We start from the raw sequence: 18,684 nt of genomic DNA on the forward strand, positions 1-18,684 counted from the left end.
ATTTAGTATTTTATGCAACCTGAGTCTGAGCATTTGTCTATAATAAGATAAGAATAAGAATGGATAATACAAAGCAAAACACTGTTAATACAGAATTAACTTCTCTTGTATGTTGTGAAATATATTCTTGTTGTGTCTTCGAATCCTGGACCTTGACCAAGGCCCTTTACCCTTTTGGCTCCAAGGGCCCTGTAGAGTACAGTACATGTACACTGATCAGCCATAACATTAAAACCACCTCCTTGTTTCTACACTCACTGTCAATTTTATCAGCTCCACTTACCATATAGAAGCACTTTGTAGTTCTACAATTACTGACAGTAGTCCATCTGTTTCTCTGCATGCTTTGTTATCCCCCTTTCATGCTGTTCTTCAATGGTCAGGACTCTCCCAGGACCACTACAGAGCAGGTACTTTTTAGGTGGTGGATCATTCTCAGCACTGCAGTGACACTGACATGGTGGTGGTGTGTTAGTGTGTGTTGTGCTGGTATGAGTGGATCAGACACAGCAGCGCTGCTGGAGTTTTTAAATACCGTGTCCACTCACTGTCCACTCTATAAGACGCTCCTACCTAGTTGGTCCACCTTGTAGATGTAAAGTCAGATAAGATCGCTCATCTATTGCTGCTGTTTGACTTGGTCATCTTCTAGACCTTCATCAGCGGTCACCGAACGCTGCCCATGGGGCGCTGTTGGCTGGACGTTTTTGGTTGGTGGACTATTCTCAGTCCAGCAGTGACAGTAAGGGGTCTTATCCACTCATACCGGCACAACACACACCAACACACCACCACCATGTCAGTGTCACTGCAGTGCTGAGAATGATCCATCATCCAAATAATACCTGCACTGTAGTGGTCCTGTGTAATGAATGTATAAGATTCATTACTGTCAATTAAAAAAAAAAAAAAAGCTTAATGAATTTGCCATTAAAATTAAATGAAAAACGCTATTGTTTAAAATAGTGTCAGTATTGACTAAGCAATAGCGCATTTACTACAATAAACCAGCACAAAATATACTGCAAATAAACTTTATAACATCTGGTGACCACCCAGCCCTCCTGTACTCTGTTCAACCCTTAATCAATCTCAAAATGGTCATATCAAACATTTCACATGACTATCGACTGCGATTTTGGGCTCTTCTTCATCCTGACAGTAAAACAAATGACCTGCCTGCACTCTGTGGAAATTGGAAGCCATTTGTGGCTGTTTGGACCTCAAACTTGTGACAAATAGGCCAGCCTGGAGGTGTATAATGCCCAATATGACCCACAGGAAATCTGTAATATATAGATAAGCATGCAACTTTGTACATGAACAGATTATTTCTATTTCTATTGACTGGCTTAACTTCTGCTCATTTGCAGTTCAGTTCTAGCTATTATTGCATGAATGAAGTGATACAATCATGTCCTGTTGTAGAGAACCACGTTTTAATGGGATGCTTTGGGTAGTACAACTCGGAATGTAAGGCTCAACGTGTCACAAAAATCTGGCACTAAATATGCCAAAGCATAAGAAAGTAATTCATTATCTTAATAGTAGCCTAGCAGACGTGGTGCGCGGTCCATGCTAATTAATTCTGACAGAAAATTAGATATCTGGATAAAGCAGAGAAGACCTAAAAACCTAGTTTAAGAAAATGATAATATTGTTTCATTTATTTTCCGCTGCTGCTTTTAATAGGTTATTTCAAGCCACATTTGTGAAGGAAAAAAACTTTAATGGCTGAAATTAGGAGACGGATGTATTACCTCCACTGCTTGTGTTGAAAATAGAAAACACAGTGAGGTTCCTATGTTTCTCAAGTCTGATGCATTAGAGATTTCAAAATTAAAACAGTTTCAAATATAGGTGTTTATATATATATATATACAGTATATACAGTATATTATACTTTTGTTAATGTATTTAATATTTTAAATAAATAATGGTTTATTTAATTATTTATGTTGGTGCCATGTATGTTATTATGATTGGGTACAATATTTATTAAACCAATTATAAATGACTTTTAGATTATGTTCTAATGATTTTTATTAATAAAAAATATTATTTTGTTTTAGTGTCCCAATATAGTGTCCTAGAAGGTCCCCTGGTCCCTTATTCTTACTTCATATGGAGCTCTTAGGTCAAGTAATGGGTTAATTAAAAAAAAAAGTTGGGACTCAGGATTCTGTGAATCTTTTCACATTATTATGTACAGTAGATATAATAATAGTGAATAATAGTAAATAATTTGCAATGTTGTATTAACTTTTTTGTTTTTATAAAAAAAAAAAAAAATTATAATAATAATAAGAACATGAAATAAAACATGAAATTTAAAAAATAATAATAATAGTAATAATAATATGAACGTGAAATAAAACATGAAATTTGAATAATAATAATAATAATAATAGTAATATGAAATGAAACATGAAATTTAAATAATAATAATAATAACAGTAACATGAAATAAAACATGAAATTTTATTAATAATAATAATAATAATAATAATAACATGAAATGAAACATGAAATTTTATTTTTAATAATAATAATAATAATAACATGAAATAAAACATGACATTTAGATAATAATAATAATCCTAATCATAATAATAATAGCAGTAATATAAATAATAATTATAATAATAACTTGCTCTTTTGGCACAGTAGTGCTATTGGGTGTGTATATTTAGACATGATTGTCTATGTTCGGGAAAGGGGGTTATGTATGGATAATGAATGAGGCCCCATGATGGATTGGCATCCTGTCTGGGGTGTGTTACTACATTACAAAGCTAAAACTGGAACCATCGCAACCCTGACCAGGATAATTTCATGCCAAAACATGATATTCAAATAATAATAATAATAATAATAAAATGATCAATAATAATAATAATAATAATAATAATAAAAGAAATAATAACACTAGTAAAATAATGATAATAATAATAATAACAATAATAATAAAAATAATAAAATTAAAATAAATAATAACAATAGTAAAATAATAATGAAATTAATAATAATAATAATAATAATAATAATAATAATAATAAAAGTTACACTTATATCATAGTTACTGCATATTGGCACAAAAAGAAAAAAAATGATGTTCACTAGCCATGCTGAATATTTTGATGCTAATTATAAATAAAAGTAATCTGTAATCTAAGGAGCAGCATTTCATACTGTAAACTGCTCCACTGAACGCCATTCATCTCCCCATGGTCCTCTTCTAAATACGGATATCAATTAGGCTAAAGCACACAGCTATAGCTCCCACGCTAACCATCAGCGTAAGCATGAATGGATCTTCTGGGATATTGACTGCAGCACTGATGGCTTCGTAAGTGGGCTGACCAAGGGTAATTAAACCAGCGTTATCCTGTTAGCAAGTTTACAGGCGCTGGAGCCGGGGCATCACAGCACAGCACAGCACAGCACAGCTCAGCACAGCACAGCTCAGCACAGCACAGCAGCGGAACAGAGAGGGTAGGTAATGACGGATATTTCACCCTGACTGTAGCTAATTGTGCTGGAATACTCTTTATGTGAAAGTGTCCTTGATGTATGTGCAATTACACCATCATTACGAGGATAATTACTATATGGGCAAGATTAATAACTTTATTATCTGGAATGCTTTATTTTAAAAAGGCAAGAAAATGTGTATGTCTATCTAAAAAATCTAAATTTACCAAGAGTCAATTAACAAGCTTATTTCCCAACTCATTATTCACTGATAACACCTACGAAAGGCACCTTGAAAAGTGAATTTAATATGTTAAAAGGGTCAAAAAGTCTCGACTACAATTATGTGGGAATTTGGTTTAAAGAGAATAAAGACATTAAGGGCTCGGCTCATTAAGAATGATACTGAAAAGTTTATTTAGCAGTGCTTGTGCTGTCCTTATTTAATTAGAAAATTAATAATTAATAAGGATCTATAAAACCTACAGTATGTCCAAATACTATAGCTGTAGAAATGCATTACACACCAAACTATACAACCATGTGTATATACACTGATTAAAACCACCTCCTTGTTTCTACACTCACTGTCCATTTTATCAGCTCCACATACCATTAAGAAGCACTTTGTAGTTCTACAATTACTGACTGTAGTCCACCTGTTTCTCTGCATGCTTTGTTAGCCCCCTTTCACCCTGTTCTACAATGGTCAGGACTCTCCCAGGACCACCACAGAGCAGGTATTATTTGGGTGGTGGATCATTCTCAGCACTGCAGTGCGGTGTGTGTTGTGCTGGTATGCTGCTGGAGTTTTTAAACACCTCACTGTCACTGCTGGACTGAGAATAGTCCACCAAGCAAATATATCCAGCCAACAGCGCCCCCGTGGGCAGCGTCCTGTGACCACTGATGAAGATCTCAAACATGACCAACTCAAACAGCAGCAATAGATGAGCGATCGTCTCTGACTTTACATCTACAAGGTGGACCAACTAGGTAGGAGTGTCTAATAGAGTTGACAGTGAGTGGACACGGTATTTAAAAACTCCAGCAGCGCTGCTGTGTCTGAGCACTCATACCAGCACAACACACACTAACACACCACCACCATGTCAGTGTCACTGCAGTGCTGAGAATGATCCACCACCTAAATAATACCTGCTCTGTGGTGGTCCTGACCATTGAAGAACAGGGTGAAAGCAGCTAAAAAGCATGTAGAGAAACAGATGGACTACAGTCAGTAATTGTAGAACTACAAAGTGATCCTATATGGAAAGTGGAGCTGATAAAATGGACAGTAAGTGTAGAAACAAGGAGGTGGTCATAATGTTATTCCTGATCGGTGTGTAACCCAGGCAGACATGGGGAGAACATGTAAAGAAACCCTGTAAAGAAATTACCTGGACCACCCCGCCTGGGGATCGAACCCTGGACTTTCTTGCTGTGAGACAACAGTGCTACCCACTGAGCCACCATATATATACACCTTAACACCTTTCCTAACTCAAACAGGTCTTTCAGGCATACATTTGGCTAGCAGGAGTGAAATCAATTACATGTTTTTAACAAAAAGGTTCTGGGTTCGATTCCCAGGTGGAGAGGTCCGGGTCCTTTCTGCCTTTCTGTGTGGAGTTTGCATGTTCTCTCTGTATCTAATCCGGATTCCTCTTTCAAGGTCAACAGGATGCAGTCAGGTCATTTGGAGCTACAGTACTAACATTTCCATGTGTGAATGTGTGTGTGCCCTGTGATGGACTGGCAACCTGTTTGAGGTCTTTCCTACCTTTAACCTGAGTAAAATAAAGTGGTGGCACAACAGACAATGAATGAATAAATAAATGAATGAACCCTGTGGCAACAGTTTAGGAAAAGCCATTTCCTGTTCCATCACTGTACCCCTGTGTACACAGCAAGACCCTTACAGACAAAGGTTTGGTCACTTTGATGTGAATCCTACTTAACGCCTTGGGATGAATTGGAACATCAGTTGGAGGTCAGGATCATTTGGTCAGGCCTAAACAAGTACCTGACCTAATAATGCAAATGCTCGGTGGGTAGCACTGTCGCCTCACAGCAAGAAGGTCCTGGGTTTGATTCCCTGGTGGAGCAGTTTGGGTCCTTTCTTTGTGGAGTTTGCATGTTCTCCCCAAGTCTGTGTGGGTGAGCTCCTTAGTCCTCCCACAGTCCAAAGACATGCAAGTGAGGTGAAGGTCTTACTTCCCGTAGACCAACTTCCCATGGATTTAGAATGAGATGTCCATCCAGCTGATAATAAGGCGTCCACACATTTTTGTCCACATATTTTGAACATAAAATCACACCCCACAGCTCCTCCAACAGCCGATCCGTCTCATGTTTTAATCGTAGGGTATTTTATTACCGTGGTTTAATTACACGCTTCATTTTAGACACCTGCTATTCTCAACTTGCTGGTTTTAAAGTGTGAGCTCTGGAATGTGTGCTAATTGGTACTACAGTATTTGAGTTCCACTAAACCCGTGTCAGTCCAGGTTTTTCACACTTATTAGAGTTTAAGCTACTAAATTGATCTTTGTGCTTGGTCGTTAAAGAAGTTTGATAACCGCATTGACTTCTCACTATTATGCCTCATCAGGATGCAAATTCTGTGAATAATTGAACTGTCATTTCATACCATGTGTTTAATAATCTTTTATTCAAACTATAAAGGTTATAATAAGGGAATCTTACTGATTTACTAGATCGCTTAAGGTGCCCTCGATAAAAAAGAAAATCAGACAAAGTTGGGACAGCTTTTATTTCATTGCAGAAAGGATGAATATTTCATGAGATATTTCATATTTTATATGATCAACTTCATTTCATTTATTAATAAACATCCATTCCTGCATTTCAGACCTGCAACACATTCCAAAAAAAGTTGGGATGGTAAAGCATTTACCACTTTGTAATGCTGCTATTCCTTTTCACCACACTTAAAAGACGTTTTGGCACCGAGGAGACCAAGCGATTTAGTGTTTCAGCTTTTATTTTGTCCCATTCTTCATGCAAGCACGTCTTAAGATGTGTCTTAAGTTTTGCCAGAGTAATTCCTTGCCCTAGTGGGTAGCCTAGTGCAGGGGTTTTCAACCTGTGGGGCGCGTACCTGTCCAGGATGGGGCGCGTAATTAGGAGATTTTTTTATTTCTAAAATGAAAGCAATTAATTTTTCATCCACAGGTGACATATTTGATCAGTCTCGCTGACCACGCACACACTCACGTTTAATGTAATCCAGTTCAGTCTAAAAAAACTTAAAAATAGGGACGACAGCGAAGATAAATCGGTGACAAAAGCAACGACTGCTGTTGTAGGACATGTGGGTGTGTGTGTGTCTTTAAGAGAGGTGAATAGTGGGAGATGCTCTGTTCACATATCGCTATAAGTGATTCAGGAGTCGATTCGTCGATTCGTAAGTTTCTCTTCTCAGTCATCTCTCTGTTTTTACTGTTGTTAATGGATGCTGCAAACAGCAAAGTTGCATTGCATTATATTATTTTTGCGATAGTTCAGGGGTTTGGGTGGGGTTTTGCTGAGGGTTGGGGGTTTGGGGGGCCAAGTTCGAGGTCGGCACATGAAAGGGGGCGCTTGTCCAAAAGGGTTAAAAAAACCCTGGCCTAGTGGGTAAAGCTTTGGGCTATTAATCAAAAGGTTGAGAGTTTGGACCCTTGAGCAAGGCTCTTAACTCTCTCAGCTTAGCCTAGCCATTAAGGTACTGGACTAGTAATGAAATGGTCGCTGGTTCAATCCCCACCACTTCCAAGGCCCTTAACCCTTACTTGCTTAGACAATATACTATCACAGTACTGTAAGCCAATTTGGTAAAAGCACCTGCTAAATGCTGAATGTAAATATAATGTGTATACATACACCGACTAAGCATAACATTATGACTACTGACAGGTGAAGTGTATAACACTGATTATCTCTTCATCACAGCACCTGTTAGTGGGTGGGATATATTAGTTGATGTGTTAGAAGCAGGAAAAATGGACAAGCGTAAAGATTTGAGCGAGTTTTACAAGGGTTAAATTGTGATGGCTAGACGACTGGGTCAGAGCATCTCCAAAACTGCAGCTCTTGTGGGGTGTTCCCGGTCTGCGGTGGTCAGTATCTATGAAAAGTGGTCCAGGGAAAAAACAGTGGTAAACCGACGACAGGGTCATGGGCGGCCAAGGCTCACTGATGCACGTGGGGAGCGAAGGCTGGCCCGTGTGGTCCGATCCAACAGCCGAGCTACTGCAGTCAGGATACACAGTGCATCGCAGTTGCAGGGCTGTTTTGGCAGCAAAAGGTGGACCAACACAATATTAGAAAGGTGGTCATAATGTTATGCCTGATCGGTGTATGTATGAACTATGGACGAAACTTCGGCGAATAGTCGGCTATCTCGAATGAAACTCAGCCGACAAGTTCGGGAATGTGCACGGACATCAAGGGACATGTCTAGTGTGTGGTAGGCGTGGCTTATCGGGTCCAGGTGGTGCAGTCATTTGAACGCAGTATGTTGAAAAGATAGCGTCAAACATGAATAGAACAAAATAACATTACATTTAGTTCCTACTTGGGAAAAACGACGACGGAGACACACAAACGCTGATGAAATGTCGCGGACGTCTCAGAGGGTAACTCTGAGGGTGACTTTTACGACAGTTTTCAGAAGCTGTACTAACGTCAAGACTGGGTTGTGTCTGATGGACGTTACTTTGAAGGTCAATAAAGGTATATTCTATGTATATTCTGTTTTCTTGTTTCTATTGTATCATTCAATTCACCGAACCTTTTGTCCAGCCTCGTATATATATAGTATTTGTAGTATGTGTCTTTTCTGGGAATTCCACAATAAAATGACTGTTATTTATCATTACAAAGCTCTTTATCATTTAGTCAATAAAAGGGCTCTGGCTCTGTCTCTCCTCTGGCTCCACAGTGAGCTGAGAGTCAGATATCTGTATTAGTCTGCCATAGCCCAGGGGCCAGCCGTGTCAAAAGCTAAATCATGATCCGCACTGGCTTTCTGGCTAAATTGTGTATGAAGGCCTGGGGCACAAAAGGTGCACTCACTCATTACTTGAAACAAAAAAAAAAAAAAGAGAAAAAAGAAGTTTTCTCTTACTCGTACTCTCTCTTTTTCTCAACTACAATAAAGACCGACTTATGGACTTACCTACATACGCAAATGCAGGTTGTGGGTGTCATTGGTATGTTTAATATACACCGATCAGCCATAACATTAAAACCACCTCCTTGTTTCTACACTCACTGTCCATTTTATCAGCTCCACTTACCATATAGAAGCACTTCAGTTCTACAATTACTGACTGTAGTCCATCTGTTTCTCTGCATGCTTTGTTAGCCCCCTTTCATGCTGTTCTTCAATGGTCCCCCACAGGACCACCACAGAGCAGGTATTACTTGGGTGTTGGATCATTCTCAGCACTGCAGTGACACTGACATGGTGGTGGTGTGTTAGTGTGTCTTGTGCTGGTATGACTGGATAAGACGCAGCAATGCTGATGGAGTTTTTAAACCAACCAAAAATATACAGCCAACAGCGCCCCATGGGCAGCGTCCTGTGACCACTGATGAAGGTCTAGAAGATGACCAACTCAAACAGCAGCAATAGATGAGCGATCGTCTCTGACTTTACATCAACAAGGTGGACCAACTAGGTATGACTGTCTAATAGAGTGGACAGTGATAGGACATGGTATTTAAAATCTGATTCACTCATACCAGCACAACACACACTAACACACCACCACCATGTCAGTGTCACTGCAGTGCCGAGAATGATCCACCACCTAAATAATACCTGCTCTGTGGTGGTCCTGTGGGGGTCCTAAACATTGAAGAACAGGGTTAAAGCAGGCTAAAAAAGTATGCAGAGAAAGAGATGGACTACAGTCAGTAATTGTAGAACTACAAAGTGCTCCTGTATGGTAAGTGGAGCTGATAAAATGGACTGTGAGTGTAGAAACAATGAGGTGGTTTTAATGTTATGGATGATCGGTGTATATAGCTGAAGTGCAATACAAACACAGTGGTACCTTGTAACTCAACGTTTCCTTTAAACTCGACATGTGTGCGACCACCGCTTTGCTCAGCGCTCGGCTTGAGCGGTGCAGTATAACGTCATCAAAGTGCGAATATGAGACGAATCTGTATTTGTGTGGAATACCATCAAATCCATTCTGAAAGCTGCACATGTATCTGTGTCTAGCTGGATTTTCCTCCTGTTTCACTTTTAAACTTGCGTTATAGCTCGGGGCGTTAAGAAACTGTGAGAATCAGCTTTTCTGAGAGAGTAAAAAAAAAAGCTTAATGTGGTTTAATGTATTAAAAAAAATGACATAGAAACACTAAACCTCTCTTAATTATTACTGCTCATGAGTTCTCTCCACTAATGAAATCCTCGCTTGTTGTTTAGTACAATAAGTCACGTTAAGCTTTCTGCACGTCACACTCCATAGGAAATAACGGCACAGTCAGCGCAGAAGTGGTTTTGCTGCTTCTAATGTGAATACACCTTTCCTGAACTTGCTGAGGAATTCGATATTCCAAGATCAAGCATCTCCATGATTAAGAAGCACAAGGGAACAATAAAGAGGTAAAGATAAAGTGCAGGTTTTATTGTATTTAACTGTTTTTCAATTGTGTTTCAGTATTTTTATATTATATTTGTGTTATTTTCAGTGTATAAGTGTCAAAAACAACCCTTTTATTTTACATACGTCTAAAATATATGCAGTTCCACGGGACCATGGAACGCATTAACAGGTTTCCCATACATCCTTATGGGAAAAAATACCCTGAAACTCAACACCAGTCGAGTTTCAAGGTACCACTGTACGTTATTTATGAAGATGACATGTTTGGATATGTAGATCTAAACCCTGGAGGTAGTGGTGTTCTCTGTTTCGTCCATACATTACGCAGCAGTATTCACCTCCGCCTGAACGACTGTTATCCTAGTACAGCACATGCCGGGTCCTGCTCGAGGGAAGCGTTAAGGAACGCTATAGCCGATTCCCACATTCGACTGCCGAGACATCGGCGTATCTGGCTACGCGGTAAGATTATAAGTGCATCGTGTAGGGATCTGCAGAGGCCTGCTTTACTCCATCCACCTTCAGGACATTATCACCTTGGCAGCACACAGAGGAGCTGCACTCCCCCCCTTCCCTACGGGCTGCACTTCCTGCTAGGGCTAATTAATTAAAAGGGCAACACGGCCACAATAGAAACTGGGCCCTGAGCTTTTTTGATTTCAGTCCCACTTGGTAGAAACCTATAGATTTATCACCTCTCTGTCTTTCTTTGTCTTTCTCTCTTTCTGTCATGGGTTGTCTGCTGATATGTTCTGATTTGCTAAGTGCTTGTCTGGGCAAACTTGAAAACAACCGTAAAAACAAGCATCTCACCTGTATGCCTTAATAAATATGCAATTAGGGGCATTTCTACCGACTAGGCATAACATAATGACCACAGACAGGTGAAGTGAATAACACCGATTATCTGATTTGATCAAATTGTGATGGCTAGACGACCGGGTCAGAGCATCTCCAAAACTGCAGCTCTTGTGGAGTGTTCCCGCTATCTATCAAAAGTGGTCCAAGGAAGGAACAGTGGTAAACCGGCGACAAAGTCATGGGCGGCCAAGGCTCATTGATGCACGTGTGGTCCGATCCAACAGACGAGCTACTGTAGCTCAGATTGCTGAAGAAGTTAATGCTGGTTCTGATAGAAAGGTGTCAGAATACACAGTGCATCGCAGTTTGTTGCGTATGGGGCTGCATAGTCGCAGACCAGTCAGGGTGCCCATGCTGAGCCCTGTCCACCACCGAAAGCACAAACAATGGACACGTGAGCATCGGAACTGGACCACAGGGCATTGAAAGAAGGTGGCCTGGTCTGATACATCATCACGTGGATGGCCGGGTGCGTGTGCGTCGCTTACCTGGGGAACACACGGCACCAGGATGCACTATGGGAAGAAGGCAAGCCGGTGGAGGCAGTGTGATGCTTTGGGCAACGTTCTGCCTGGAAACCTTGTGTCCTGCCATCCATGTGGATGTCACTTTGACACGTACCACCTACCTAAGCATTGTTGCAGACCGTGTACACCCTTTCATGGTAACACTATTCCCTGATGGCTGTGGCCTCTTTCAGCAGGATAATGCACCCTGACACAAAGCAGAAATGGTTCAGGAACGGTTTGAGGAGCACAACAACAATTCTCCAGATCTCAATCCAATCGAGCATCTGTGGTATGTGCTGGACAAACAAGTCCGATCCATGGAGGCCCCACGTCACAACTTACAGGAGTTAAAGGATCTGCTGCTGACATCTTGGTGCCAGATACCACAGCACACCTTCAGGGGTCTATATGGAGTCCATTGACTAGAACGCTAGAAGGTTATTATATTATATATATTTTTAGCATATTAAATTTAACATTTCTTTAAACACATATTGACGCTCATTTAATTTTTTTGGCCCGTCGTGTGTAGCTATATTACACGTCTAGATATTCTGCTGAACAAGAAGACCAAACTTCAACCAGCCATGTCATAAACGTAATCACAAGCGCTCTAGAAAACAACATCATACATATTTACAGAGAACACACCAAAACAAAATAGCAAACAAGTAGAAGAGACATCATAGCGCCACATTTAATGAAAGGTTAAGTTTTCATTTACTCTCTATTGACTGAACTAAAAGAGCCATTTTTTATTTTATTGGCATGATGTGGCCCATTAGTGTTCTGCTGGAATTGGTCTTTTTTTCCCTCTCCCCCTCACCCTTCCTCTCGGTTACTATAGTGATAGCTCCAAGTGAAGCAGAACTTTCCTCGTATACGCCCGGCCTATCGCGCCGAAGTGTCCACGCCGCTTTTAAGATCTGCACACACACACACACAACATGGTGCGTAATTTTCCATCGATCTGTTGTTGCTACTCACCCCGGCACATCAATGACAATCTAATTCCATTCGGTAGATTGCATTGGCCTTGTCTCAGCAAAGTGACAAGACACATTGCTGCTGTGCCTAACCCAATAAACGTGCGTTAGTTCAGCTGAGATTAGGTCATCACTGCTGGCTAGTCTTGCCTCTCACGTCTATTTAACGTGGAGCTTTAACTGGAGACTGTGGGACCTTGTTTTAATGTTCTGATATTAAATACGTTAGCAGGTGGATTCACTAAATTTACACAAAAAGCACAATTTACTGGCGGCTGTCGGAGGTGGCAGTCTATTTATCTAATGTTACATAACACAAGCTACACAGCACCACAAGAATAATCTAAGGCGGGACGTTTTAATTTTTTTATCCTTCAGGATTTGACCGGCTTGTGAGAAGCGAATGCTGTCCTCTATACTTGGTATATAAACCTTCTGCACTGCCATGTTTAGATGGCAGATGGAGCACGGAGCTGCACATGACCGATTGTGACATTAATTTGCTCCATGGTTTTTCTATATACCATGGTTTTTCTCTCTCTCAGCTCTTTAAATAGCACATGTGCATTTCTGTCAAACCACAGTGTCGGGCTGCTTGGTCCAGTCTGGTTTCTGCTGGAGTGTGATACCATGACGTCCCTTTTCGGAGCTAATCCCACCTGTAAATGCACGTAATGCGTCAGGTAAGCCAGTTGATGGGGTCAGGGTGCCAGTTGTGAATTGCTGAAACTGACAGGTTCTGAATTGTCCTTATCTTTCCTTTTTTTACCAAGAGCTGGCTTGTCTCGGGTGGCCAGAGCAGCCTGTCATATTGTGACAACCAGCTGTCTGTGCTGCGCTATCCCTGTCACCTGCGCTGTTTTATTATTATTATTATTATTACGAAGTAATAATAAAATAAAAAAATAAAATAAATAAATAATAATAATAATAACCAAAATAATATTTTTATTTATTATTATTATTTTATGTTTATTTATGTTTATTTATGTTTTATTTATTTTTCATTAATTAATCAATTTCATTTTTTACATTTGTTTATTTATTAATGTTTTATTAATTAATTGATTAATTAATTAATTTATTTTTTTGTTAAAGCAGCAGGCCCAACACAATTTTTCTCAGTTCTGCGCTATCCCTGTTGTATCTGTTTTATTATTATTATTATTATTAATATTATTATTATATTATTATTATTATTATTAATTTTAATAATATTTAATAATAATTTTAATAATATTTAATAATTAATGTAATAATAATTATTATTAATAATGAATTCAATAATAATAATAACAATAATAATAACAATAACAAAACAATAATAACATTTTTATATTTATTATTATTTTATTTTTATTTATTTCATTTCTTTTATTTATTTTTAGTTTTAATTAATTAATTTACTTATTTTACTTTTTTATTGTATTTATTATTATTTTTTTTTTGATAAAGCAGCAGGCCTCAACCCAACATTTTTTATTTATTTATTTATTTTTACTAAGAAATGGACTTCAGATATGACTGCATCACATATTCAGCACATTCATTGTTATAAACTGCCTCCTATCCAAACATTTTTTGGAACATGCTGCAGGCAACAGTATAGACAGAACAGAATAAATGTATTAATTAATTATAACAATATTGCTGATAATGTAAAACGTTTTACATACTGTCCCAACTTTTCTGACAGTTGCAGTTGTAATACTTTTTATATAATATGTGTATTGAACTGACACTCCTGATTAATTATGGGATTAATTATAAAGTGTCACGACCGTGTTTATTTCTTTAGAAGCAGTAATTAGCATTGCTCGATCTAACGTATTCATGCTACCCAAAGTGTGCACGCTGTGTTTCTGTGGGAGATTCAGTGTGTTACAACAAATGCAACTAGGGCACCAGATGGCTGTTCCTCCAGTCGGCTGCTACATAGAGGACTCTCTCTTCAGGATCACGCAGGTCACAGGACGGCTCAACCCTCTGACATGGCCATCTGGCCTACAAGGTCAGGGCTTCAGCCAAGCCAGACTTATTTGACGCCCTGCATGACACAGATTCGTTTTGTCTTTCCTCTTTGCTTTCTGTACCAGGCTCACCACGGTGATCTTTTTTGGCGTTCGTGTGCGCGTAACTGTGCTAAGCTGCCACATAGTTTAGCGTCCTGCTGACTCACAGCAGTGGCCTGTCCATCAAAAAGCTTTTTCTCCGCCATCCGGTTTGGTTTAGTTTTTTTTTTTACCCCTCTCATGCTTGCTCTGTACTCTGTAATCTGACAGACGATCAGACGATCGTCCGCCGGCCCGCGCTCCCCTATGTTGTTGTTTTATTTAGACTTTAAACTGTAAACTTTATGGCCTCATTTTCTGTCTGTGACTGGCCTCGGCTGGCTTCCCCGCCACTTTCACAAGCCGTAAACGTGTCTCGGAAGCCTTTCATCTGGCTCGCCGCGCCGGGTACCCGGGGTCTGCGGGCCTTCGGCTGATTACCGGCCTGATAAAAAAGTGCCCGCTTATGGGGTTTTAAAGACGCCTGCGTTGCCGCAGTTACACGCCGTAAACTCCTTATGGCCTGCCGCACTAATTAATTGTTTCCTCGCCTGTTAATTTAGCCTCACCACAGATGTCTCTGAGACGGCGTTTAGCGCAGATCATCATAATCCTCGGAGACGCTTCAGTCTGGCGAACATGGCCGCGCGAATGTTTTCCACTTTGGTTTATTGTTCCTCGTCCTTCCTGCGGAGTACATCTGATAACGCTTTGATGATGGCATGCGTGCCTACGAACTTCCAGCGAGCTGGAGAAGGAATACGCGACGCAGCTGTAAATACAGGTGGATGGGAACATAAATCACAAAATTTAAAATACAAATTGGGGCTGAGTAGCACCGAAGGAAAACGAGTGATATAAATCAACATTTGACAGCTATATTATTATGGCTGTAATCAGAGTTGAGTTATGTGCTAGAAGTAAGAAGTTAATACCGAAATAGCTCTCGTCAGTATTCGTATCTGAGACTTGTGATTAGCGGACAGACAGTTACTTGTGGGTAAGTGCACTTGGACAGTTTGTGTCACTGGGAAAACTGGTGTAAAGCCCAGCAGAACTACCGCAGCTCTTTTGAACAGAGCTTTAGTTCTGCATCACTCCCCACTGGTGATTGTGTTGTTTGAGCACCACCCCCCTAATAATCCTTCCAACCTTGTCATATTCAATTACCAGGTTTGTACTTCCTCCTCTACATATAGTATAGACAGAACCGACCGCTTCTTTTCACCTACACAAGACTGTGGGGGAGTCACGCACTGCTCTCCATTATTTCCCGTCTCATTGTGCAGATATTGTGCAGCCATAACATTAAAAACCACCTCCTTGTTTCTACACTCACTGTCCATTTTATCATCTCCACTTACCGTATAGAAGCACTTTGTAGTTCTACAATTACTGACTGTAGTCCACCTGTTTCTCTGCATGCTGGTCAGGACCCCCACAGGACCACTACAGAGTCGTTATTATTTGGGTGGTGGATCATTCTCAGCGCTGCACTGACACTGACATGGTGGTGGTGTGTTAGTGTGTGTTGTGCTGGTATGAGTGGATCAGAAACAGCAGCACTGCTGGAGTTTTTAAACACCTCACTGTCCCTGCTGGACTGAGAATAGTCCCACCTACCAAAAATATCCAGCCAACAGCGCCCCGTGGGCAGCGTCCTGTGACCACTGATGAAGGTCTGGAAGATGACCAATCGTCTCTGACTTTACATCTACAGGGTGGACCAACTAGGTAGGAGTGTCTAATAGAGTGGACAGTGAGTGGACACGGTATTTAAAAACTCCAGCAGCGCTGCTGTGTCTGATCCACTCATACCAGCACAACACACACTAACACACCACCACCAACCATGTCAGTGTCATTGTAGGACCAGGACCTTCTTGCTGTGAGGCCACCGTGCCGCCCTTAATTAGTTATTCATTCATTCATTCATTTTCTTATCCGCTTATCCAATTAGGGTCGCGGGGGGCTGGAGCCTATCTCAGCTTTTCAATGGGCGCAAGGCACACAGTAACACCCTGGGCAGGGCGCCAGTCCATCGCAGGGCAGACACACAGACACACACACACATTCACCTTAAAGGCAATTCAGTGTCTTCAATTAACCTGACTGCATGTTTTTGGACTGTGGGAGGAAACCCACGCAGACACGGAAAGAACATGCCAACTCCACACAGAAAGGACCCGCACCGCCCAGCCTGGGGATCGAACCCAGGACCTTCTTGCTGTGAGGCGACAGTGCTACCCACTAAGCCACCGTGCCTCCCTTAATTAGTTATTAGTAAAATATATTCTATTATTGGTTGATATATTGGGATGTTACGCCCTGGTCCAGATGTATATGAGCAGTTGTAGCCTAGTGGTTAAGGTACTGGACTAGTAATTGAAAGGTTGCTGGTTCAAGCCCCGCCACTGCTAGGCTGCCACTGTTGGGCCCTTGAGCGAGGCCCTTAACCCTCAATTGCTTAGGCAATATATACTGTCACAGTACTGTAAGTCACTTTGGATAAAAGCGTCTGCTAAATGCCGAAAATGTAAATATAAATGAACCACCGTCACCGCGGACGCGTCTCCCCTTCCTTTTCCATCCCTTGACACGGGCTAAATCACCGCCGTTCTGAAATGTTTAGAAGTTGCGGCACATCGCACTCTCATCAGAGACTCGAGCCACCGTAAAGACGGAGCTCTCGGCTGTGAAACACGGCTACCCCGCTCCGCCGAACAGCCATAGATCACCCCCGCGCCCGCATCGCTCTCTTTATCGAAAGGGAAAACAAAGGCTTGAGCCGCCGAAGTTATTACCGCCGCAGCAATTTTTCAAACTCCGCCACCGTCGACAATAAGGCACCCGAAAGCCTCGCCGGTGAGGTTGTTTAAACGGGGGAGACGAACAGCAATAACAGGAATAAATAACAGCTCATCTGAACCTACTTGAACAAAGTCATTAAAAAAAATAGAACATGCTCTCGGGTAATTAGGTATGAGTTATTCGCCGGTCTATAAATTCTTCGCTTAAACACGCAGTCTGTTGCATCTCATTTTCTCATTATGCAGCAAACCGGGTGAAACATCAGATTAAGGTCATAGAGATGCAATAAAAAGGTGAAGATCATCCATTTGCAATGTGTTTTTTTTTTCCTAAGTCAATAACCCTGCTCTGACTTTAATAATGTCCTATTATACGATATGTTTAGTGAATTGATTTGGGAGAAAAATGCTCATCAGGATCAGTCTTAATGAGCTTCTATCCATCTTAATGCTGCCAAACCAGACCTTATTTTTTTTACCACGCTAACATGCTCATTATTTGTTCTTGTTGTCGCTCAGTCAAGGAAAGGACACAGGTGACTGAACCTATGACGGTCTCGGAGTAGTGATGATGCATCATCGCCGGTCACCGTCGGATGATCCGGGCCAGACTTGCCCGAGAAGAGACGTATTGATTTCTCAATGATTAATAAGTGGAAAATAATTGTGTTTCATTAAGATGGATGCGATTTCATTTAGTCTGTCCTCTGTTTTTCAACCGGGGCCGTGTAGGCAATCAAATCTCCGACAGTGGCGCGTTAGTCTACCATGGCAACAAGGGCAGTGAGGCGGAGAGGACCGTCTCGAAGCCAGGGGGACGTGAAACACCTCTTTTTCTATTTGTCTCAACGCGCACGGAGACCACAGATCGCATCAAGCCGATGTCAAGAGGGTAAATGTTCAATATCGCTAAAATTGTTTCATTTTTAAAAGACATCCGGGTCAAGAATTTCACAAATAATGATGAAATCTGAAACAACAGGCCTGTCTTACACCTCACAGATGTGCATTGTGTGTCCAGTTGGTGTCTGGATTGGCAATGCTTTGAAAATGTAAATGTAACTAAGAAATAGAACATTTAGAATGAACCACAAAGACAGATTGGAAGGGATTTGCATATTTCTCCCTCTACAGTGCATAATATCATTAAACGATTCAAGGAATCAGGAGGAATTTCAGTGCGTAAAGGCCAAGGGAGCAAGCTAAATCTGAATGCCCGTGATCTTTGATCCCTCAGGCGGCACTGCATCAAGAACCACCACTCAACAATAGATGATATGACCACAAGGGCGAGAGATTACAAGGGAAGCACGGAGTTACATGCACAAATGCCACTTAAAACTTTACTGTGCAAAAAAGAAGCC

The 18,684-nt window shown here is 40.8% G+C and overlaps 1 long non-coding RNA gene across 1 annotated transcript; it reads left to right on the top strand.

Moving 5' to 3' along the window:
* The first annotated feature begins 3,456 nt into the window (after positions 1 to 3,456).
* On the top strand, positions 3,457 to 17,998 carry LOC134300903 (uncharacterized). Its single transcript, XR_010007384.1, has 2 exons — positions 3,457 to 3,495; positions 17,840 to 17,998. It is a non-coding gene; the product is annotated as an uncharacterized LOC134300903 (long non-coding RNA).
* The last annotated feature ends 686 nt before the right edge of the window (positions 17,999 to 18,684 follow it).

This window comes from Trichomycterus rosablanca, chromosome 23, assembly GCF_030014385.1.
Source record: "Trichomycterus rosablanca isolate fTriRos1 chromosome 23, fTriRos1.hap1, whole genome shotgun sequence".
In the NCBI taxonomy this organism is placed as follows: Eukaryota; Metazoa; Chordata; class Actinopteri; order Siluriformes; family Trichomycteridae; genus Trichomycterus; species Trichomycterus rosablanca.